The following is a 19,299-nucleotide window of genomic DNA, read 5'->3' as shown; positions in this document are numbered from 1 at the left end:
ACTGACCTTAGTTTCACTGTATAGTCTAATTGAGCTGTACCTCTGCACCATCTAACATTCTTCTGAATTCGACTTAATTGGCTTATGAAGATAATTGTTTCCCTTTGAAACAGAACTTTAACAAACAAAACTGCCTACAACTTAAATGACAGCGTGATCGACACAAAGCAGTAGTTGACAATTGCGGATATTTTCTTTAAGAACAGCTACCAAGGGGTAGCGTCTGAATAGTCTTGTTCAAGACTCAAATGCACCAGATGTCTTAAGAGACTCGAATATATCCGCAGCATTGAACTCAGAATCGAATTAATATAAACAAAATTGTTATTTATAACACATCTAATTAAGAATTCAATCTGCGATAGAAGTAAAAATCCGTTTCATAAAACAAATAACAAGTTTATATAGTCAATAATGTATTGATAGTTCGCGAACGAGCACTCTGCGCCTACTAAAACAACCACAAGGCTAAATATAGACCTTATCTGTGACAATGAACCTAACAGGCAACTTCGGTGCTGGACACGGTTTTCTGTAGAAATCCTGTAAGTACAAGTCATATTTATTCCGTAATTTCGTATTCATAAGGTGATATTTATGTGTTTTTTGATATTTGAATACTTTCCGGAGGTTAAACAAAGATTGATCCTGAGAGTTAGAGCTCGTGTGTGAGTAGCCGGGGCGAGTGCATGAGTAGGCCTAGATCTAGACGGATCTAAAAATTGCCCAATTTCAGGCGCGACCTGAGAGCTGAAGCTGCGTGTAGTGCCGGTGTGACGGCGTTTAGTGTGACTGGCGGATCGTGTTCGCGGAACAAAATCCGCCGGCAGATATTGTTCCCGTCACAAAATCTGCCGGCAGATATTGTAACCCACCACGCAGAGTGGCTGGCAGATAGTGTTCCGTTTTGCAGCTATCGTTCCATTCTGAAGGTATCGTTTTTATGAGTGGTATACGGTCTCCGCTTGCTGCATGCATGCATGCTGGCTAGGCTGCGTGCGATTGCAATTGCATGTGTACCGTAGTACTATACTGTATACCACCATGGATGCTGAGTGCGAGTACGAATTCGAGCAAGAGGCCGCTCTTATTAAGAGTTTTCTCTTAAAAGAGGAATTAAGCCACCTAAGCGTAGTGTTTTCTTTGCTTTTTATGGATGGAGTGAGGGCCAAACAAAGTGCCTATCTTAAAGCAACCTATTTCTCCATTGTTGTGTAAAATTGCTTGGAGGACCTCTTCGACCATTGATCGAGTAGTATTAATAACCTTCCACAACAGGCATGTGTTTAAGTGTGTTTGCACCCGTTTGTTGTGGACTTGTGTAGTGAAAGAATGTGTGACTTCAAGTTTTAGTTAAGAGGTGTTGTACGGGAAGTTAAGCACCAACACTAGGTTTAACACCGTACTTCAAATCAGTTTATTTAAAGGTAATATCTTAGTTAAGGGAAAGGAATATATCATCTCTAGTTATACTTATTTCATTCAAGCACTATTTATTGTCATTGTATTTATCACCAGGATCTTCATTGTAACAGTATATTCCAGACAATGATGATATTTGTTATCACTATTTCAAAAAGTCAATCTATATATGAATAAAAAATATCTCTGGATATAAAAACAAGCGTTCTATGACGAAGTTTAAAAAAAAAATCCAGATCACTCGCTTGCTCACAAAGTATGTTCTCGATTATTATCATAATCCAAGTTCCTTTCTGATAAAGATGGTAATCCATTGTGATAGAAAGGCGACCAACATGTATATTACACTTTGTGTCTTATGAAGGAAAGTAAACAATAATCCTCCTCCATAATCGCCAATTTGTACACCCCTCCTTGACAATAGAATTATGCTGGATGAAAAAGAAGAAAAAACATTTCTGTGAAAAAAACTTCATTATTTTGGCTTGCTCGCTCGCTCGCAAATATTTTTCTCTTTCTGTATCAGAATTGCTATATCTTCACTATTTGTGCTGATAGAAAGCGAGGGCAGGTGTACCAGAAATTCAAGGTTTATTTTCCCAAAACGCTACACCGTTAGTTTTAATGAAAGGACGATGACTGAGGGAATTTGCGCTATAATTATTTTGAAATAAAAATTCCAATGATTCCAAAAATTCGCTATCCACATCAGCTCGCCCGTGTCCTACACTGTCTTTACAGTATTGAACAATAACTATACTGATGAAACCCATTACAATTAAGAAAATAGTTTATGATATTTAAAATCTGTTTTTTCTATCATGTAGAGTGACCTTAAAGTTCACTCCCCCCCCCAAAAAAAAAAAAATGAAGGGAGGATATGGGATGATGCAAAGAGCCTCGATCACCCCCCCCCCCCGGCCCCACAATTCAAGTTTCGTAATCAGTACAACCGAATAAAAAAAAATGTTATAAATCTGTAAGGGATGCACAGTAATGGCAAATTTTAAATTGATAAAGAAATACAATATAATCCTTTTCGTCTATTGGATGCGGACAACTTCTAAAGGTGGCAAAATAACCTGAATTATACTCTGTAAGGATTCGAGAATAGTTTGAAAATAGGGGTAAAACAAATTTAAGTTTATTAGGTCTATATTGTTTTATTAGCTTATAAATCTATTTTTAAATAAATGATCGAAGCCGTTGATAATTTCTATTTCTTGCAATTTATCATATAAAATCAAAGGAATCTGTTTGTTTGTTTTGTTTTTTTCGTTTTTTTTTGGGGGGGGGGGGGCTTACCAATGTTTAAAACGCTACTATGGGAGTCAGGTTGTTTTATTCTAAAAGGTTTTCTTGGCTAACAAATGCAGTAATACAAAAGTTTGAAAGATTCCAAACAAACACGTCAATTTGCTCTGACCAATCATGACCCTTCCCATATCTGCCTTCATTTTAGTTATAAATGAAAAGAAAGAAAATGAAAAAGCACAGAGACTGGATCACAGGAAAAATGTTTAATGAAATGAAATAAATACGTAATTATATTATGATTTATTTCTGTTAAAACAGCAGTTGGGGAGGAGGTCTTATGTATAGGCCTCTAGAGGCCATTAGACCCACTCGGGCATAAATAAAACAAAAATGCCAAAATGTCAATTATGCTGGTTTTAACATAAAATTAGAACGATGGACAAGAAGAATGGACAAGAAGAAAGAGAGACAACAAGGCTTTGTCGCCTGTGGGCGTCAATGCAATAAAGGGGGATGCTTTTCGGAATAGCCTACAGATTCGATGTCCAATACGAACAAATCAGACAATTTAAGTCTAGCAATCCGCCATGTTATTCACGATAGAATTATCAGACCATGTCCTGTAGCCACTAGCGTACCTATGGGGGGGGGGAAGGGGCCGGATTGCCCCCCCCCCCCCGACGAAAAAGAAAGAGAAAGAAAAGAAGAAAAGAGAAAAGGGAAAAGAAAGGAAGGAAAAAGAAAAAGAAAGAAAAGAAGAAAAGAGAAAAGGGAAACGAAAGGAAAGAAAAAGAAAAAGAAAGAAAAGAAGAAAAAAGGGAAAGAAAGGAAAGAAAAAGAGAAAGAAAAAAGGAGAGAGAGAGAGAGAGAGAAAAAAATGAAAGAAGTAGGGAAGGAAAGAGGAAAAGAGTGACGCATTTGCCGACAGAAATTTTGAAGGGCTTCATAAGCCCAGTTCCTGTCACTGTTGAGGGAAAAATCAGTTCGTAATGCCTCGCGCTCGCATGATTATTTTTTATCACTGATATGTGGATTCAGATACAAAAAGGGGGCTAATTACTTTTTTGTATTTGTTTTCAGGTCGATCACGATGTAGAAACAAATTAGTTGCATGTTTCAATATTATAGGGGTAATGATTACTTCAAAAGGTTTTTTAATTTGATAAGAGCCTAATTAAACCATGGAATAATTAACATTTAGGATAAGGAAGGAGGGTGGTAGATGCTATGCATTTGTTAATCGGCAAATTTGGAAGACGTCGCACCCTTAAAAGTTGGCAGCAAATTTGGGTGTCACACCCCTAACCCTAACCCCCCCCCCCTCCCAATAAAACAATCTTTTTCGAATTATGAAGACTTTTCAAATCAACAAAACATAAGTAAGGTACGGGTATGCATGAAATCGCGCGATCGCAAACATCAAAATACCGTGGGAGGGGGGAAAACCCTCCCCCCCCCAAAAAAAAAACCCTCCCCCCAACCCCCCCCCCCCCCCCCCCTGACGCGGTATGCCAGGTTCGCCACTGCCTGTAGCTATATAGGAACAAAATCCGCCAATGCACATTATCCGCCGTGTTCACTAACGGCAGATTTGGTTGTAGCGGGTACGATATCCGCTGCTGATCACGATATCTGCTAGGCAGATTTTGTTCCGAGAACACGATCCGCCAAGGTAACAAGATCTGCCGTCACACCGGTGCCCGCCCTAGAACTCCCGGGCATTTTCGCAACAGTCCCTACGGCCTACTGTCTACTGCACACACATAGCTGCATTAATAATAATAAATAAATAATTTTTATATAGCGCTTAATACAAATGTCTCTCAGCGGCAATATCGTGAAATAGGCCCCGCAACTTACCCGTCTTGTAATCGATTACAAATCATCTTAGACTTCTAACTTCAGTCTTCAGCCAACATTTTCATGAAGGACAGCAATAAAAGGGAGATAAAAGTGAGTTAAAAAGGGGGTTGAAAGGGACTTATTTTTTAAATAATAATTAGGAGGAGGGGGGGGGGGCGGGCCCCCCCCCAAAAAAAAAATGTAAAAAGGAAAAATATTTAACTAAAAGATAAATTTAAAGAGAGGGGGGGGGGGGGGGCCCAAAAAAAAAATCAAATAAAAGACAAATTCAAAGAGAGGGGGCCATTATATTATTTAAAAAAACGAAAATATTAAAAAAGGAAAAATATTAAAAAAGGAAAAATATTTAAGAAGGTAAAATATCAAAAAAGGAAAAATATTAAAATAGGGTCTAAAAGATGAATTTAATCATTTAAATGTAACCCTTTATAATCATTTGCTAGCTCTATTTATTAAACCTCAAAACACCCCCTAAATTATACTTCGGTGAAAGAAGCCCCACTACCGTGCTGTCCGTCTTGAAAATGCATAGGATGGGGCCTTGTTCACGAGTATACAGTATAGTCGTGATACAGGCCCCATGTCCGTGTTGGAGAACATGCAACGCCGTTGCGCGGGGCCTATATCACGAGTATATATAGCGAGTTCAATAGCAGACTCGCTAATATATACTCGTGATACAGGCCCCGCTGCTGTGTTGAAGTGCGCGCGATGCCGTAGCGCGGGGCCTATATAACGAGTATATAAGTATAGTCGTGATACAGGCCCCGCTGCTGTGTTGAAGTGCGCGCGATGCCGTTGCGCGGGGCTTAGATCACGAGTATATATAGTGAGTTGGCTGAAGTTAGAAGCCTAGTATAAAATTATAATCGATTCAAAACAGTTGCGGGGCCTATATCACGAGTATGCCCTCTCAGCGCCTTTAGGCCTAAGCGCTTTACAACAACAAGTATATAGATCTAAATAGATAATCTGCCTCCGGCCTCCTTCAATACTGAAGATTCTTCAAGATGCCTGCCCTAGATTCTAGGCAGGCCTAGAATCTAGATCTATACCATGTATACTAGATCTACTAGTACTAGGCCTGATTGGGGTGTGCATGTGGACCATTACACTAGGGTCTAGATTTTACTACTTACTAAACCTCTAGTCTAGAGCTATAATTTATAGCTACGAATAGTGCAATGATTGAAATGGTTCTTTGCAAGGGTGGTCACTCTTCTGTACACGGGGCCTCCATTTAACGTCCTATCCTGTTTTCCAGTTGACATAACCTGCGCCTATGAACAAGGGAAGGGGAACATTAACACACTTCAGTCATCCGCCTGGGTTGGGGTCGAATCCGGGATCTCCCTTCTTAGATCTAGACTAGACGTGACCTATATCTTCATGTTTGCTTCGACAGGCAGACGCTTTACTAACTGAGCAAACTCGCCTCCTGCATCCTGGCTGTGTATTAAAAGCTGTGCTGTTGATTCTCAACATTTCACACAGCACTGTACAAAACTCAGCTGATTTCACTCAAAATTCTAACTTTACTTAGATCTAGTGACAATTGATGACACCCCTACTACTAATACTAGGCTACTAGTCTAAAATAGCAGTAAAATATAATTTACAGAAGTTAGAAAGAATAATTTAAAGATTTTAAGCGTGGGCTTACTGTCAAAATTGCCAATCAGCCACTTCGCATCGTCTTTATTGCGTGCATTCGTTTGTTAGGTGTGTATGGACTATTTGTGTGTGCAATTCTGCCTATTAAAGTATTAACACGTAGTGCAGTGCTAAATAGCTAAGGTCAATACGCATTAGCATTGACTCTCTATCCTGCCCCCCCCCCCCCATTCCGAAAACGGAGGGATACCATGCGTGTTACCAAAATGTCCGGTAACGGGGTACTTTTTGTGCGACAAGGTCCGGCCCGAGAATTCTAAAAAAAAGGGGTGTATTTGACTTTTCACCTCGGAGATTTCTTTAAGAAGGGGGTGTTTTTTCTTTTTTCTCTCATCTCTTTGGACTCCTGAGAAATTAAAAAAGGGGATTATAAAATATCTCGAACATAGAAAAATCGATCAAATCCAGGGATTGATGTAGACTGTTTTTATACTGTAGTCTATCCTAATTCACACACAGCTGCATTACTATCCTGGCTGTGTCCTGTGTATTGAACCTATATTCTCAACATTTCAAACACCACTGTACAAAACTCAACTGATTTCACTCAAAATCAGTACTTTAGTTTAGTGACGATTGATGATACCTAAAATTAAATAGCAGTAATTACTGATTCATTAAATCTAAAGAGTATCTTTACGAGGATAAAGTACTTAGTTACAGAGTTTGATTACAAAGTCATTCATTATGACAGGTACAAACATTAGTAGGCCTATGTGAAAGGACACAGTTATGCAGGCACAGGTGATGTCAGTTAAGAATAATGGAAGGCTTATTTCTAACTAAGTCTCAATATTAGGCACTAAATTAATTATTCGGTAGTGATATATTATGCAGATAAGTGAGCATAGAACTAATTTGCAGACTTTGTTTATTCTTACAAGGTATATATGTATGAATGAAAACAGGAGCACAGAAATTTTGTATGTATTTCATGTGCTAAATGTATGTAATGCAGGCTAAGTTCTTTGGGGTATTCCCTGGGTGTGTGAGCCAACCAGTAATGACAGCTTATCTGAGTAAAGGGGGGGGGGGGGGGGGGGGTTGGTCTGCTTTTTCTGAGATAGGGGGTTCATTGAGCAGTGTTCCGGATTTAGGGGGGGTCTCAAAGGCAAGAAAAGCCCGCATAAGGGGCGTCCAGAAATTTTGGCAGTCCTCAGATAGGGGGTGCTTTCAAAAAGAGGGAACAAGCATATGTGTACCCTAAATAACACTGAGGGGGGGGGGGGGTTTCTCTATCAGTCTTAGACAGAAATAACCGTCTGATATTGGTCATTTCTTTAATAAAACTGACATTTGTTGACATTCCCCATACACAGATCGTAACCCAGACGACTCACACATGGGGGGGGGGGGGGGGGGAGGGGGGAGGGGGGAGGGGGGATAGATTGAGCCTATTCTGTACCTCTTTTTACTCTGAAATCTGCTCCCCCAATTTTCTAAATTTAGATCTAATTTTCTGATTTATAAAGCAAATAGAAAAAAAGCTAGACCCTATGTTTATTTTTCTCCTATTCACAGTTATTTGTTATGATTTATTTTCAAAGTGAAATTTACGGACTTACATGTACAGTACGTGTATGAGTTATCCAATTTTGATTTCAGAACCGTGAAACGGTACCTTCATGCATTCATTCTGGTAATCTATGACATGACCCGGCCGATATATTTCCGGGTCAACCTACCAAAACATAGCCAATGGCCAATCAGAGCACTCGTTTAATATTGGGTTTATGAATATGCATACGTCACTGGGTCAAGACGGGCTGACTCGTACGTAGCTATTGGACGTTCAAAAAGAAAAAATGAATATTCATCATCTAAAAACCAGGTGGCTGACTACGAATCATGTTGACTACTAGACTATCTCGGATTAATCATTATCCCCTAGCAACGAAGTTGGAGGGGATATAGAAACACTGCCGTCCGTCCTTCCGTGCGTCCGTCTGTCCGTAACAATTTTGGATTCCGATCAATAACTTCGGTAATGTTTGGCGGATTTTAATGAAATTTGATATGAAGGTACATGATATCAAAATACAGGCTAAGTTAAATTTCCGAGTATGTAGGTGAAAGGTGAAAGGTCATATCTCATTAAATATGCAAAAGCACCTAATTATATATGTGAAAATGTGGTTAACTTCCTTGCCTAGTAATATAATAGTATAGTCCAATGGAGGTAACTTGTTCTGATGTACATGTACATGTATATAGGCCATTTGTACCCTGCGAGGGGATACTACGCTTTGCGTTGACTTGTTAATGTAGGATCTAAATGAGCAAGCTATCGTAAGTCAAAGTAGATATTTCTGTGTTATTTTGTATTTGTTAATATAATCAAATGTAATTTTACAGCCAAAGTAAATATATGAGGATGTAAAGAGTAAAAATCTTGTTGCATATCTCATTCATCGCGGTCCTGCCGAACCAAACCATTTGTTCCACTCAGTCACCATAGGACGTACTTCAGTCTATGTACATGTATAGAGGCGGTCAGATGAGCCAGATGCAATTTCAGCAGAACAACCGTCGATATCAGAGACTGAAGCTTTCGGTCTATATCAGTCTATGCTTTGCTGGAGTGGTATACTGTAGTAGTAGATCTACTGTCATCCGTTGCTGTTATCCGGACTTGGCTGTCGGATTTAATAAATTCAGAATTGAAAAATTTCATTTTTATTTCAAGGGCAGGCTAAGCTGTAAGCAGCCAAAACAACAACTCCTGCAATAAACTGCAAACCCCCAAACAGTGTTTAGATTTCACTAACACCATGCTATACATGTACATGCTTCAGAGAGCTCCGCCTACGGCCTCCGAAGGGCTTCGGTGACGGAGCTCCCTGGAGTAAAGATTTCACTAGACTTTAGTTAAGTTAGAATTAAAATAGAAATGTAAATAATCTAGAGTCTAGTCGGTAGACAGTAGGAGGACTAGGAGGCGAATTGGCTCAGTCGGTAAAGCGTCTGCCTGTCGGCCCAAAGATCTTGGGTTCGAATCTCACCCAGGCGGATGACTGAAGCAAGCGTTGTGTGTTAACGTGCCCCTTCCCTTGTTGTTTCATAGACGCAGGCTATGTTACATGGAAAACAATCCGTCTCTCGGATAGGATGTTAAAAGGAGACCCCGTGTACAGGATAGTCACTACCCTTGCACGTTAAGAACCCACGGCACTATTCGTATAAGAATAGGGGAAAAACCTGGTGTAGTGGTCTACCTGCACACCCCACTCAGGCCGAATATATATATATACATGTATATACGGCATCTGCAAGAATCTTCAGTACCGGTATTGAAGGATAGGAGGCAGATTATCTTCAAGAAGGAGAAGAAGTATACTGCACTCTGCAGTGTAGTGTAGTCTAGTGCCTAGTCATGCTAGTGGTTTCTAAATTTATTCTAGAGTATTGATCTTTTTTCTTGACTCTATGTCTCTTAGTTTACGTCAAGACTCTGTCTCTGCTCTCAGTCTTTAGACTGCAAACATTGTAGCAGTGACTGTTGTTTTCAGTCACTGAGTCTGAATGTGAACCTAGCTATTTTAAGAATAAATTTTCCCCCTCTCTTTTACAGGAAATATACAGAGTGTATTACCATATGCTTGCTTCTTTGAGTATGTGCCTGAAACAAGAATGTCCTGGAGAAAACAGACCACAACAAGAAAAGGTAATTTTTTTTTTTTTTTAATTTTTTTTTTGAACTTGGACTTTTTAAAACTTGACCTGTTTAGTTTGTCAAGTAAAAGGAAATTTTTAAATGGGTGAGGGCATTAAATAAGGCCAAGTTGGAGGGGTGTGCAAAGGGCTGGTATGAGAAGTATCGATTCAGGGGTGGCTACATGGTATGTGTGCAACAAGATGTCTACTAACAAGTTGCTGTAGTGTTTATTTAAAGTGTATTTTAACTTCCAATTCTATAATTAACATTTGAAGGCCTTGAAGAAGAGATGGGGGGGGGGGGGGGGGGGACAGAATGACAAGCAAAAAGAAAATAACTGACCTTCATATTTTGCTGAAAAAGAAAGTAAACATTGAAGACAATTGAAGAAAAAAAAATAATGCAATTTTTGTGTATTCTTACATATTTGGTTAATATTTATTGAATATTTTTATAATTCGGTTCCAGGGATGGAGAGGAAGGGCTTGCTGTTGAGAGATCATGGAGTGCCTTGAGGTTCCACCTTCAGTCTTGATGTTCTGCCCCTTACCTCAAAGCGATGGCCTCTTGTGCCTGGCAATATATGAGCGAAGCACAATGGACTGGTAATTCATAATGCATATTACAATGTTTTTTTAACAAATCAGGGAAAGAAACAGAGATAAATTCATAGCATATGAGTCATGGCATTTTTAGTAACTCAACATTTGCTCCTGCAACGACTACTCTAGGCTTTATTTTGTCAAAGGTGTAGGGTTAGACTGAGGGTTGGAATTGTGATTAAGGTGGTTTAGGTTTAGGGTTAGGCCTAGGGATGAAGTTTAATAGTGGAGAAAAATTATGTGAAGCAATTGTCTCAGGAGAAGGTGTTGTACAACTGGATTTTCCAGGTGCTGGTGGAGCTGCATGTATCTTTTACTCATCAATGGTAGTTTTAAAATCTTCTTCTGTATTTTGAAAGCAGAAACATGATGTAGAGTGGAAGGGAAAAAAGTATATAACAAAGTATCATTTACAATAGATTTTATAAAGTAAAAACACACTGGCCTGCAGTTTGTGAAACATGTAGCACTGTATTACCAATTAAAAGAATTCAGCGATTTTTACAACATGCTCTATTGGCATTTATGTACTGGTTATGTTGTAACACAAAATGAATTCTTAACTTTAATCCTGGATCCATTGCTAAACATAATGTCAACCCTAAATGTATTAAACATTGCCAGACCCAATTTCGGGCTACCCTAAATCCCTTTCTACATACCAGTATTGTTCAAAGTTTATATTTATTACACCCTTACTGCGAGTTATAGAAATTTTGCAAGAACCCTACCCTGCTGTTTGCTTTATAATTAGTACTGTACATTGCTTTCATGAACATGCCATAAAAGGGAGTTTATTTTATGTCTCTATACAAACAGGTGCCTGTACATGTAATGTATTTCATGCACATGAACGGTAGAATGAGAAGCTCACGATGATATGGTAGACAAGGACCTTGCTGTCTAAAGCTTGGAGGCCAGATGACAGTGTCTGAAGTAAGTCGCCCCATAAAATAGCGAGAACTTTTTGTTGCCATTGTTAACCAACACATCCTTACCACATGCAACCCATCCCACTTTCACAATATATTTTCTTAACAACAGTAACCCAAGTTCAACGTTTGGATTGGTGATTTTAAACAAAAATGGGGGTGGTAGGGCGGTCAGCCTAGCAGTACAAGATCTAATTATGTCATATGGCTGTATCTTGGATGTCCTGGAGGTAGTTGCCCGAGAAGTGTGATAAAGAAAAATATGTTTGCATACTAACAGTAAAAAAAAAAAAAAATGATTGGACACCTTTGGTTGTAACAACTCAGATCAGAATGAGATTTTTACACTGTAAAGTTGCAGGTGTCAAGTATTTTTGGAATTCAATTCTATGATTTCTCTGTGAATGCCATTTTAAAAACAATGGTCTGAATGTTTAATTAGATCTTTTACACAAACGTAGTATATTAGTAATGAAAGGCATGTTTGGTAATACAGTAATTTCATTTCAGACCATGAAGACCATGTATTATTATAATTATCTGGGATGTGTCGTTGGGCTGATAATCATGGAAAATAAGGAATGTACTCCTGTCGAGCGAACAATATGTTTATATAAAACGAATAACTCTTTGAAGATTACTTATTAGAAGAAGTAGAACAAGAAGAAAAAGAAGAAGAAATACACTGATGATGTCAGCTTTACTTCCTAAAGTTGTATACTATTTGAAAATAGTTTATATTTTATTCATGAACAGCCGGCTTGTCAGAATTGCGTACAAGGATGCCATTGGACTTTTCTGTACTAGTAGCTGAAGGGGAGCAGTCACCAGAAGGAGCATGCAACTCCAAAACAATGTGGATACTTCTACCGAGTTCATCTCAAGAATCGAGATGTGACAGTGGATGTACATGTAGAGGGGTTTGTGACCCTTCTGACTGTGGACTACTTGCAATACACATAAACTCAATCAATGGATTGTAGAGGAGTAATGGTGGGTCCGGTGAGCTCAACTCTGGAGGCTAAGTTCGGAAAATTAATAAAGTTCTTTTTAATATGGGTGTATATGGTTCCAGGGATTAATTTGACGCAATGCCTCGAAGTGACACACCCTTTTAAGGGGCAACACACGTGTCAGAAGGTATAAAATGGGAAGCAGTTCCTGAATTGGCACGAGCTTTTACTTTTCGGATGACTTCCTCATTTTGTTTCATACCTCATTTCCTTTGCCGCCATGAGGTGCTAAAGTTTTAGCAGAGTTGGGGGCTTCCACCCCATAGATGTGACTTTTCATGATTAAATGTAATAAATTGTAATAAAGTAACTATCCACTTCAACATTTGTCGAGAATTTTATTTCTTTGTGTGGACTTTGTTCTTCTCTGGAACGCGATTTGGGCAGTGTGATAGGCGGCCACCGGCCACTCAGTTGCCGGGGCTGTTTCATATATAAAAAAATGTGTGAAGACAAGCGACTGCATTATAAGCTCAGCATGATCAGTAACATTGATTCCTTTTATGAGGAAATTTAAATTTTTGTTACTCCCAACCATGAGTTGTACATATTCTTTGATTCGGGGAGGGGTTGGTGAAGAGGGATAAGTGCTCCATATTTTGTATTGTAACAGGTTTTGTTTTCTACATAAGGAGACAAGGATAATATAGTAATATATCACCTATATCACCACGATGAGCAAGACGGCAAATGAGGCGATAGAATGAGTTTAGAGAGGGTGGGGAAGGAGGATCGAGAGAATAGAAGGGGATGAGGTGAGAAGGAGACTGAGTGTGGAAAACAGAATTGGAGGGGTAAAGGAGGGCGGGAGCAGGAGGTAGAAGAGAGAGGTATATAGAGTAGAATAGGGAAGAAGGGAGGAGATGGATTGAGTGAGAAAAAAGAGGATGAAATGGGGAAGAAAATGGAGGAAGGGCTAGAAATGAGTGGGACAATAATAATGATATAATTATGCCCGATATATGATGTTAGGCTGAAAGAGGAGGAAGGCCAAGAAATGGGAGTTGATATAATATACAATAAGGAGACTCTGTGAAAGCAGGGGGAAAAAGAGGAATTAATGGGGGGGGGGGGGGGGTTAAAGGGAGAACAGAAAGTAGAGGAAACAGAGAGGAATGGTGGAGCTGAGAGAGCGAGGTTAGAGAGGGGCAGTGGCGGATCCGGGAAGGGGGGGGGGGCCGTCCCTTCAAAAATAAAACGTGTACAAACACGTCAATTTAACCTTTTTGGGGGAGATGTCCCACCCCCCCCTGGCGCTCAAGGGGGGGGGATTTAGAGGGCCCCCCCCAAAAAAAAAAAGAAAGTGGTATCTACCCATTAAGGGGAGGACAAAGGGGGAAAGTAGAGGAAACAGAGAGGAACGGTGGAGCTGAGAGAGCGAGGTAAGAGAGGGGCAGTGGTGGATCTGGGTGGGGGGGGGGGGGCATTCCCCTCCCGCCCCCTTCGAAAATAAAAATGTAAAAACACGTTAATTTTACCTTTTTGGGGAGATGCCGCACCCCCCTCGCCCCCTGGCGCTCAAAGGGGGGGGGGGGGGCAAAATTTAGAGGGCCCCCCCCAAAAAAAATGTGCTCACTACCCCACTAAGGGGAGGTTAAAGGGGGAACAAAAAGTAGAGGAAACAGAGAGGAACGGTGGAGCTGAGAGAGCGAGGTAAGAGAGGGGCAGTGGCGGATCCGGGTGGGGGGGGGGGGGGGGGGCCATTCCCCCCCCCCCCCTTCGAAAATAAAAATGTAAAAACACGTTAATTTTACCTTTTTGGGGAGATGCCGCACCCCCAGCCCCCCCCCCCCCCTGGCGCTCAAGGGAGGGGGGGGGGGGGTCAAAATTTAGAGGGCCCCCCCCCCAAAAAAAAAAATGTGCTCACTACTCCACTAAGGGGAGGTTAAAGGGGGAACAAAAAGTAGAGGAAACAGAGAGGAACGGTGGAGCTGAGAGAGCGAGGTAAGAGAGGGGGCACTGGCGGATCCGGGGGGGGGGGGGGGGCCATTCCCCCCCCCCTTCGAAAATAAAGATGTAAAAACACGTTAATTTTACCTTTTTGGGGAGATGCCGCACCCCCCACGCCCCCCCCCCCCCTCTGGCGCTCAAGGGGGGGGGGGTCAAAATTTAGAGGGCCCCCCCCCCCAAAAAAAAATGTGCTCACTACCCCACTAAGGGGAGGTTAAAGGGGGAACAAAAAGTAGAGGAAACAGAGAGGAACGGTGGAGCTGAGAGAGCGATGTAAGAGAGGGGCAGTGGCGGATCTGGGGGGCGCGATTTTCAAATTTCCGGGAGCAAAAATAAAAAAAAATGGGCCCCCACCCTTAAGAAATCCTGGATCCGCGCCTGGAGAGGGGAAGCAGGGAGAAAGGGGGATCGAGAGAGGGACCAACATTAATGAGACGCGGAAAAAAGGGAGCGTAGGTGGGAAGAAGGCGAAAGGGGGCATTCTTTTGGATTTAAGAGGGCGGCCGGCCGGGTAAGGGAATAAGGGCGTATACTCCGTGGAGCGTTTAGGAAATGAGGGGAAATAAGAAGAGCTAGCGCAGGATAGTGAAGGGAAAGAGAGAGGGAGAAAGAGCGCGTGCGGGATGGAGGGAAGGAAGATTGAGGAGGGGGGGGGGGGGTGGCGGAATAAGCAGGCCGACCGGAGAATGAGTTGATGAAGGTTTGGGAAAAGGGAGTGAATGAACTAGGGGAAAGGATTGGATAAACTGGGATTAATGGATAAGAGCGAATTAAAGGCGGTTAAAAAGAAGGTAGAAGAGGAAAGTTGGAGGTGAATGAGGAAGGAGAGAATGAAAGGGGAGAAAAGAAAGAAGGAGAGAGTGGTAAACAGAGAGCTAGAGAGGGGAAGCGGTAAGGCAAGGGGAGAAGGGGAGGGGAGAGATGAGCAAGCAAACCGGCGGAAGAACGAGTTTAGAGAGGATGGGGGGAAGATGATTGGGTTTACGGCGAAGAGAGGGAAATGGCATGGGGGTGCATGGGGGGGGGGGGGCGGGGGGGGGGGGCAGGGGAAAATCAAAGGAGAATGGGGATGAGGGATTGAGACAATAGAAGGGGACGAGGAAAGAAGGAGAGACACTATAATACTCAGGTGATAAAGAGGAACAGTGCGTTACTGTGGCAACTGTAATCTGGATAACATTAAAGTAAGAGGTAATAGTCTACTCACAAGACGATTTTCTGTTAATCGAGGGTCTATAAATAGGGATAATATCAATCTATAGCTCTTTTAAAATGTTATACAATCGGCCTATAATCAAATGAAACTCCTAACTTCACTACAACCTTTGTTTTGGTGATTAATTGGTACTCTTTACCGCTAGGTTCTTTTAAAGCTATGATCATGCTTAACTCGTAGTTTATGCATGCATGAAGCATTGCCCCTACCCCCCTAAAAATATTTAAAAAAGTTATGTCAGTGCCAACAAAATCTAAATTAATAAGTGAACATTAAACAACATGAACAGCCTACACAGAGGAGCATGCACGCGTTTTATTTTATATCATTTATATTTTCATTGCCCATGCGATTAAAAATAGGTAAAGTCTGGAGTAAAGAAAACTCATCAGACCAGTGTACTATCAGGGCGCAAAAATTACTCAATCCTACAGTTCACTACTGTTCTATAAATCTAACCTAGGTGACAATAGTTCCAGTACATTACCATAGCAACCTTGTCACCTGGGTTTCAGATTACATATTCTGCTCTGATATTACTGAGCAACTTTGGGTAATCTCCTTCGATACATTACTGTTACTGTATTGGTATCGGGTGGTTATCAACTGGTGAAAATAGAAATATGCCAACAGTCACGGGATTATCACCACGGAACTTAAATGGTAACTGTGAAACCATCAAGGCACCCAAATATAACTCATTTTTCACACCTAGAAATCACGAAATACCCAGCTTATATTAATAATCCGTTTGAGTCACGAGATCATCACCGCGGAACTGCTGTCATCTTTGACTACCATTTAAATAGGTGTTTTAAGACACCTAATAATGACTAATTGTTCACACCTAAAAATCACCGATGCTCAGCTGAGATTAATAATCCGTTTGAGTCACGAGATCATCACCGCGGAACTGCTGGCAACTTTGAATACCATTCAAACAGGTGTTTTAAGACACCTAATAACTACATATTTTTCACACCTAAATATCACGGATTACAGCTTAGATTAGTAATCAGATTTAGCTACGTGATTATCACCAAGAAAGTTATGGTAACTTTGAAACCATTTACATAGGTGTTTTAAGACACCTAATAATTACTTATTTTTCACCCCTAAATATCACGGTTCACAGCTTAGATTAGTAATCAGTTTTAGCTACGTGATCATCACCAAGAAAGTTATTGTAACTTTGAAACCATTTAAAAATGTGTTTTAACACTCCTAATAATTACTAATTTTGCACACCTAAAAGTCACGTATGCCCAGCTTAGATTAATAATCCGTTTGAGTCACGAGATCATCGCCGCGGAACTGCTGGCAACTTTGACTACCATTTAAATAGGTGTTTTAAGACACCTAATAATTACTAATTTTCACACCTAAATATCACGGATTCACAGCTTAGATTAGTAATCAGTTTTAGCTACGTGATCATAACCAAGAAAGTTATGGTAACTTTGAAACCATTTAAAGAGGTGTGTAAGACACCTTAGAATTACTCATTTAATATAACCACAGGATCACGGACAGAACAATAAGACGATTAGCCGGTGTAAGCAACGTGATTATTACCATCAACCTTGGATAACCTGTGAAACCATCGATAAAGGTGCTTACAAGATCAAATAATTACTTATTTATCACCACCATCGGTTAACGGACAAAAAACTCGTTGCTTGGTCAAGTGGTTATTTGGTCATAAACACTTGATTTACAGAGGTAAGTGGAATCACGTTACTCCAGTCGCGTGATAAATTGGTGGTTTTTAGGTTAGATGAAAACGTGAACAGGAGTACCTTTTTTGTTTAAATGAAGTCACGTGTCGATAACGTTTAAAACTAGTTCAAAAGGCACCATACTTTAAAATCACTTAAAATACACTTCCAAAAGAGGTTACTTTTTCGTGTTTTGTTTATTGGGTTATGCCTTATGTCGGGGTGTGGAATGGCCTTTCCCCATTCCTGCCGGCCAAGGCGCGAGCGTATCGGTTCGTGGCCCTCCTTCTATCGTCTAATTTTTTCCTGCTCTTCCGGACTACAGCATTTATATTCTACCCGTTCTAGGATGTCCATATTATTGTCGTCTCAGTGTTCGATGTGATTAATCTGTTCACCGCATTCGCCATCGCCCTCTTCGAACATCCCTCTATGTCATTCGTGCCCACGTGTAACACTAAAACGGTCGGCTTCGTCAGGCCACTGGTAATCGACTCTAGCCATGCGTTTGTTTGGTCCAAGCGAAGGCCCCGCTTTCCAGCCCAATGGATGACCGTCCCCAAATCCATATCGGCGCAGCCAGTCCGCTCCACCCTGCGATGGGCCCAGAAAACGATAGAGTCGCCTACTATCCATATTTGTTCTGTGGACAAAATAAGAAAAGAGGACTAGGCAGCATTTTGTATTCCAAAGAACATGCGTTAATGTGAACTTGAAATCCCATTGTGTTTTCTTGCTCTTGTTCTGCATGTATGTTTGTTGTCTGCTTGACTTCGTTTTCATTTTCATGTTGTAGCACCATTATTATTATTATTGCTATTATTATTATTAGCTTATTTAACCTCTCGAGGCGAGGGACTTATTCCTCTGTGTGTTGTACATATATTCATTCCTGTGTATGCGGCCTCACCCTTACATTATTGGCCCCGGACACGTTAACCTCATCATTCACTCTGTTATATTTTGTACGTATTACCTGGCGAATCAAATCAAATCAAATCAAATCAACCCCAACGGTACTTTGCAACATTGCTCATATTTAAACAACCATATCAATATATCCGCGATGCGCGGAGGAAGCCCATCGACCCATGTGCTGTATTTGGGCGTCCGAGCAGCCCGCCATAGCAGCGGTTGTAGCCGCACCTATACGAAAAGAATGGGAGGAAAACTTCGCCGCCAACATATCTCTGTATGACATGCATCTCTTTATCATGGCACTGAACTCATGCATGGTGAGAGGAAGTGAACCATATGAGCAAAAGAAAGCCTCCCCACTTCCCGGGCGCATTTTCAAATATCTAAGGACCGCCTTTACGGGACAACTACCCGCCTCAATTTCGTGTATTGAAATGGTGCAACCGTTTCCCCTCGGATCAGATTCCGATTCCCTTAAGGCCCGGTCACACAGCCTTTCGCGTCTGTATCGCGGGTAAAATTTCGCGATTTTTTTTTGCCCGCGGTTGCCCGTGGTGGAAAATGTGCAAAATTGGCTTACCCGCGGTTTACCCGTGGTATGCCCGCGGAACAGACGCCGGCGACTGTTCCGCGTCCTTATCGCGGGTGAAGCGCGGCGGTACCGCGGCCTACCACGCTTACACGCGGTACACACGCTAATGCACGTGATAACAACGCGGTACAGACGCGGAACAAACGTGCTATGACCGTGCTCCACCCGCGATTACCCGCTAAAATTTCGCGTCCAATTCCGCGTGTAACCACGTCTTAACCGCGGCCGTAGCACGTCCTAGCACGTTCGTTCCGCGTCTGTACCGCGTCTTCACCGCGTGTGTACCACGTGTACCACGTGTACCGCCCGCGATTACCCGCGGTCTAAATTTTTGGGCAGCCCAAAACTTTTTCGCGCGGCCAACCGCGTGTGAATTTCTTACCGCGTGTAACGACGGGTAAAGTACGGCTGTATCGCGTCTTTATCGCGACCTCAAAGCGTCCAACAGCGTCTGCTTCACGGGCAGAAATTTTTGGCCGTGATTCGG

At 41.4% G+C, this 19,299-nt stretch overlaps 1 long non-coding RNA gene across 1 annotated transcript; it reads left to right on the top strand.

Moving 5' to 3' along the window:
• The first annotated feature begins 422 nt into the window (after positions 1-422).
• Positions 423-12,741, top strand: LOC115923128. Its single transcript, XR_004063803.1, has 5 exons — positions 423-545; positions 9,788-9,880; positions 10,340-10,476; positions 11,293-11,409; positions 12,162-12,741. It is a non-coding gene; the product is annotated as an uncharacterized LOC115923128 (long non-coding RNA).
• The last annotated feature ends 6,558 nt before the right edge of the window (positions 12,742-19,299 follow it).

The sequence above is a fragment of the Strongylocentrotus purpuratus genome, unplaced genomic scaffold (assembly GCF_000002235.5).
Source record: "Strongylocentrotus purpuratus isolate Spur 01 unplaced genomic scaffold, Spur_5.0 spur5_scaffold_13, whole genome shotgun sequence".
NCBI lineage: Eukaryota > Metazoa > Echinodermata > Echinoidea > Camarodonta > Strongylocentrotidae > Strongylocentrotus > Strongylocentrotus purpuratus.
This window is presented reverse-complemented; position numbering and strand designations above follow the sequence as displayed.